The sequence below is a fragment of the Pinus tabuliformis genome, chromosome 1_1, assembly GCF_031772625.1.
Source record: "Pinus tabuliformis cultivar Carrire ecotype Pingquan chromosome 1_1, CPIR1, whole genome shotgun sequence".
Classification (NCBI taxonomy): domain Eukaryota; kingdom Viridiplantae; phylum Streptophyta; class Pinopsida; order Pinales; family Pinaceae; genus Pinus; species Pinus tabuliformis.
The window spans coordinates 205,947,009-205,953,610 of NC_142297.1; positions in this window are offsets into that span (position 1 = coordinate 205,947,009).

Genomic DNA, 6,602 nt, shown 5'->3' on the forward strand with positions numbered 1-6,602 from the left:
ATAAAGAAAAGCAGCCTGCTCAAGATTCTACAAGAGGAAGAGGTGGACGAAGAGGAAGAGGAAGATACTTCAGAGGCAGGGGGGGCAGACATCCTCAAGCAGAAAAGGCAGATCTGCATTGCATTCGCTGCAAACGAAATGGATCACATGATGCTTCTACATGCAAGCTACCATGGGACAAGGTTGAGCAGAGAAGAAATCAGCAGAAATGTAAAACTGATGACACAGACAAAGGTAAAGCACATGAATCCGCTCACTATATTGAGGCACAATGCAACATTGGAGTAAATGAAGATTTGTTTAATGCTTCACTTGCTTCTTCGAAAAATGACTGGTTGCTTGATTCAGGAGCAACCTGTCATATGACTCATAGGAGAGATTTCTTTGAAGATTTCACTGACAATGTTGATGGAGCAGTATACTTTGCAGATCAGTCAAAAATCAAACCATCAGGGCTTGGCACAATCAGGCTTAAACTGCCTAGTCTTCCAGACTTTCTTCTGGATCATGTTCTATATCTCCCACAGCTGAAGAGAAACTTGTTGTCCCTGGTCCACATCCGCCAGCAAGGTCACTCCATTCACATGTTTGATGGCAAGCTTGAGGTAAGAAAGGCATCTGACCACTCACTTGTCATGAGGGGTATAGAAGAAGAAAGACTCCTTAAACTGCAAGGAACCTCTGCTCATGCACAACATTTCTCATATATTTCTCATCATGAAGAAGGTGCACTTCCATCAAGTTTATTATGGCATGCTAGATTTGGACATTTAAACTATGATAGTCTCCGCTTGTTGAAGAAAAATGGTGTTGCTGGTTTGCCTACAATTCCTAGAAAACATAAACAATGTGATGCTTGCATTCTAGGAAAGCATAGCAAACAGTCTTTTCATGATTCTCATTCAAGAGCACATAGGAAGCTTGAACTTATTCATTCAGATTTATGTGGTCCAATGCCTGTTCCTTCTGCAAATGGAAATAAATATATCATGACATTTATTGATGATTACACCAGAATGTGTTGGGTTTACTTATTGAAGAACAAATCTGATGCTTTTCAAACATTCAAGAATTTTCATAAATGGATTGAAAATGATGCACAATCTCATATTGGGTCTATTCGCACTGATAATGGAAAAGAATATACATCAAATGAATTTGAACACTATCTTCGCCAACATGGGATTAAACATCAAACAACTGTGCCTTATAATCCGCAACAGAATGGTGTAGCTGAAAGAATGAACAGAACAATTTTGAATATGGTACGATCCATGCTTTTCTTCAAAAATGTAAAGACAATGTTTTGGGCTGATGCTGTTCTATGTGCTGCATATATAAAGAATAGATGTCCATCTAGTGCTATAAGAAACAAGACTCCTTATGAATTGTGGTATGGACATGTTCCTTCAGTAAAACATCTCAGGATATTTGGTTCCACCTGTTATGCTTTAATACCAAAGGTACATAGAAACAAACTTGGTGCTAGAAGTCGTAAGTGTATCTTCCTGGGGTATTCAAACACATCTAAAGCATACCGCCTTTATGATGAAGTAAATAAAAAGTTTGTTTTATCTAGAGATGTCATCTTTCTTGAATCATCCAAATCTGACAGTGTTGTTGAGCGGCAACTTGATCGCTTGGATAGATTCACAAAACCGAAATCATTTCAAGAGTTTGATAATCAGATTCCACATCTTGAAGGGGGGATTCCTATACTAGATCAACATGTGGAATCTTCTTCTGAAGAACAATCTCCCCTGCATGACACTCCAACAACGGATGATGCTTTAAGTGATGTAATTGATAGAATTGGGAGACTCAATCTTGATTCAGACCCAACTCAATCAACAGAACAGCCTGGACCATCTCAGAAAGGTCCCCCAAAGTGGCTGACAAATACACTTGAAAGTGTTCATCCTGATGAAATTGGAAAAACAGGAACCAGAAATTCAAACCGACAAGATGGAGGTGATGTAGATAACTCTAATTCACCTGTTGATATGGATGTTACTTATGATTGTGAATTGAACTTGTCTACAGATTTTGAACCAACTTCCTTCAAAGAAGCTGCTTCTCATGATGAATGGAAAGAAGCGATGCAGAAGGAGTATGATGCCCTCATAAAGAATGGCACTTGGAAGCTGGTTGATCCTCCATTTGGAACCAAACCAATTGGCTGCAAGTGGGTCTACAAGAACAAGTACAAAGCTGATGGCTCACTTGACAAGCACAAAGCTAGGCTTGTGGCAAAAGGTTTTGCACAGAAGGAAGGGGTCGATTATGAGGAAACTTTTGCTCCCACAGCAAAATGGGCCACCATCCGGACACTCTTTGCACTAGCTGCTCAGAACGGTTGGAAAGTCCATCAAATGGATGTAAAAACTGCATTCTTGAATGGAGATCTAAAAGAGAATGTTTTTATGTCCCAGCCTGAAGGATTTGCTGTGAAAGGACATGAACACAAAGTATGCAAACTTGTGAAGTCCTTGTATGGCCTCAAACAAGCACCACGAGCCTGGTATGAAAAACTAACTGAGCATCTTATGAAACTCAACTTCAAACATTTTGATCTTGATGATGCAACTTTATTTGTCAAGAAAGTTGGCAAAACAGTTGTATATCTTGTGGTATATGTAGATGATCTTTTAATGACAGGGAACAATGAAAGCTATATTGCATCCATAAAGAAAGAATTAGGAAATTTTTTTGAAATGACTGATTTGGGCTATGTTCATTACTATCTTGGCATTGAAGTAACCCAACATCCAAAGTCCATATTTCTTTCTCAAAAGAAATACATTGGAGATTTGTTAAACAGATTTGGCATGACAGAGTGAAATCCCCTTTCTACTCCAATGGAACAAAACTTGAAGCTCACATCTATTGAAGGAAAGGAATTTGAGGATGCAACAAAGTATAGACAGCTTGTAGGAAGTCTCATCTACCTCACTACTACCATACCAGACATTTCATTTGTTGTTGGAATCCTCTTCAGGTTTATGCAAAAGCCTTGTGAGGGACATTTGTCTGCTGCAAAAAGAGTTCTAAGGTACTTGAAGGGAACTCAAGACCTTGGAATCAAGTATACACAGGTGGACGACTTCAACTTGATTGGATACTCTAATTCAGACTTCGATGGAGACAAAGAAACTGGGGTATCTACTTCAGGATATGCTATGAGTCTTGGATCGGGAGCTGTCTCCTGGAGATCACGCAAACAATCAGTACCAGCAGATTCCACAACAGAAGCAGAATACGTGGCAGAAGCTGAAGCAACGAAAGAAATTGTGTGGCTCAGGAAAATTCTTGAAGATTTGCAAGTAAAACAAATACAATCTACTCCACTCATGATTGATAACACCTCTGCAATAAAGTTGGCCAAGAACCCAAAGTTCCATGATCGTACTAAGCACATCAATACTAAATATCATCTGATCCGACATCATGTTGAGGCCAAAACAATCCATCTCCATCATTGTTCCACAAACGAGCAAATTGCAGACATCTTCACCAAAGCACTTGGAAGAGAAAAGCTTGAAAGATTCAGAACGATGCTTGGACTCACCAACATCCCTTCAGATTAAGGGTGGGAATGTTGACACCTAATCCGAAACGGATGAGGTGAAGCCGGACAGTCATCTAGAAGATGAACTGATCCGTTTTGTAAATGTATAAATAATAATAGTCTAATGAATAATATCATCCAGTTGTTTCTTGCGCTCATTAATTTCTGAGCTAACCTGGCCTGACAAAATCTAACGTGCACATGAGAGAAGAAGAAGAAACACATAAAGCATGAAAGAAGACAACAAGACTTGATAACGGAGTTCGTCCAGCTTGGACTATGTCTCTAGGCCCTGCTCGATCAATGGGAAGGCCTTTATTCATTAAATGGCATGAAAAAGGAGAATACAATCATTAGTTACATAAAATGATTGTTATACCTCCATTCTGGAAACTGGCTGAGAAATGGAGAACTCATATGGAGAAACAGATAGCACCACTGCGTCCGTGGTGTCGAGAAGGGCAGAAACCATATAAAATTTGCCCAATTCAGCCAAAATGAACTATTGGCCCTCCTGCACTGCACTTGCCTCTAACTACGTGCCAAAATCCTCTCCCCCTGCAATTTTCCACGTGCATCAGGTTTTATAACACTTCCTTTGTTACAAGCACGCTTTGATCGAAGGTTGGTTTGTTTAGAATAACAGTCGTTGAATGGAAGGATTGGCGGGCACAACCAAACCCCAAAAATAGGCCCTTTTCTGTTAAAGTAATACATAGAAACATAAGAAAATTAGACCACAAAGCCTTTATGCCAAATCTCAAAATATATTAAATCGGGTCTATAAACCCATTGGGTCCGATCCTTTATCGCTGTCGGCATATCGCGTTGCCCATGGTCATTGTAGCAGGGAATCTCCGATCGCCGATTGCTGATCTCTGTCGGCAGATCACATCGGCATATCGCACCTATAACGGCTCAGGGGTTCTTTCCTTTGGATTCGTTGATTGCCGATATGCCAATCTGCTGATCACCGACATGCCGATTCACCGATTGCCAATGTGCCAATTCGCCGATCGTCGATATGCCGATTCGTCGATCGTCGATGTGCCGATCCGCTGATCACCAATATGCCGATCTGCTGATCGCAGATATGCTGATCTGCCAATCACCGATATGCCGATCTGTTGATTGTCAATATCGCGCCTTGCGTATCGGATTAGCGGGGTCGATGCCTTTTGCTCCTTCGATCGTTGATGCCTGCCTTAAGTCACTGATATCGCATGTCACTGATTGGGGGTTCCGTCTGCCCGGACTTAGGTCCACCCCTTGGACTCCTCCAATTTTGATTTGCCTTATAAGGCTTAAAACCCATTTTTTAGAGAAAATGCCTCATTTTCCAAAGGAACAAAGGCAGAGTCTTTTGGTGATAACTTCATCATCCGAAGTCCATTTTAGCCCATTCAAGTTGCAGTAGATTCAAAATGAAAAGATCTATGCAACTAGACTATTTCCAGGAGCATCCTTGGACTTTCATTTCCCCTATTTCTTGCAATTCAACCCAAAACTTTGATTGCTTCTATCTCCATTCAGACTCGTATTGGAGTGTCATTCGCACGTTGAAATCAAGGCGACGAGCACTTCGATCTGATGTCAAGATAATTGCTTTTATGCCACTTTGAATTTTGAGATTTTCCATGCCTCTGTGTTTGAAGATCTACCAGGATCAATCCTCCCCATTGAGGAGCTTTTGGACCACCAAAAGCTTTTATTAGTCAATTGGCAAGTGAGGGAATTGTTCCCTCACTCTTTCCTTCTCTAGCCATTTTGCCTTGCTGGGGTGCATCCCCTTGGAACCAGCTCGAAGGTATTCCCAAGGATGACTCGAAATAGGGAGTGGTGTGTAGAGCCCGAGTTTTCTATTAGAGGGCTTTGAAACAGAACACATCACACAACCCTTTACATAGCAAGTCACAATTTTCTTCATATGAGGCTAAAAACAAAATCTTTGTACATGACATAAAGTCTTTTCGACACCAAAGTGTCCAGACATAAGAGAGGTGTGGGCCTCTTGAATTATATGTACTCGTTCCCCTGTGGGAATACACAATTTTCCAAGGTGATACAACAGTTTCCCCTTCAAGTGATAGTTGTCCACCTCTGAACCATGGGTTAGTTTTGTATAAATCTCCTTAAAGTCATCATCGTTAGCATATTGTTCAGCATAACTCTCAAAAGACAACGAAGCATTATGCAAAATAACGGAAGCAGAAATAGGAGGGTGAGATAGCATATTGACCACTTTGTTGCTAGTGCCCTTCTTATAATTTATTACGAGATGAAAGTGATGAAGAAAACCCATCTACCTGAAATGACGAGATTGCTGCAACTTGGTCTATGATTGAAGATACTGCAAGGGGTAATGATCCGTATGGATGATGGTCTCCTTACCGATCAGGTAGTGTTTCCACTTTTTCACACTCTGCACCAAGGCATAAAACGCCTTGTCATAAGTGGGATAGTTTATCATAGCCTGAGAGAACTTCTCAAAATGGTAACATATCGACTTCATTTGCTGCATCAGTACAGCTTCCATGGCATATCCGTTGGCATCAGTTTTGATCTCGAATGGCTATTGGAGATCTGGTAAGGCTAAGACTAGTGCGGTGCTGATTTTTTCCTTCAATGTTTCGAAGGAATTCTTCTATCTTCCTCCCCATTGGAAGACCTGTTTCACATTTGTCAATGTGTGCAGAGGTGCTACAATAACAGAGAAATTGGCAATAAATCTCCTCCAATACTGGACTGCACCTAAAAAGATGCGGACCTTGATTACACTAGTAGGCTTAGGCCAATTTACAATTGCTTCAACTTTAGAAGGATCAATTTTTAACTGACCATGACCAACAATATGACCTAGGTAACCCAAAGAGGTTTTCCCAAACTCACACTTTGACAACTTTACATAGAATTTTTCTTTTTTCAATACATCAAGCACTTTCTTCACATGACACACATGTTCATTCCAACTTTTACTAAAGACAAGGATATCATCTAAATATACAAGAACAAATTCATCAATGAAAGGCCTAAA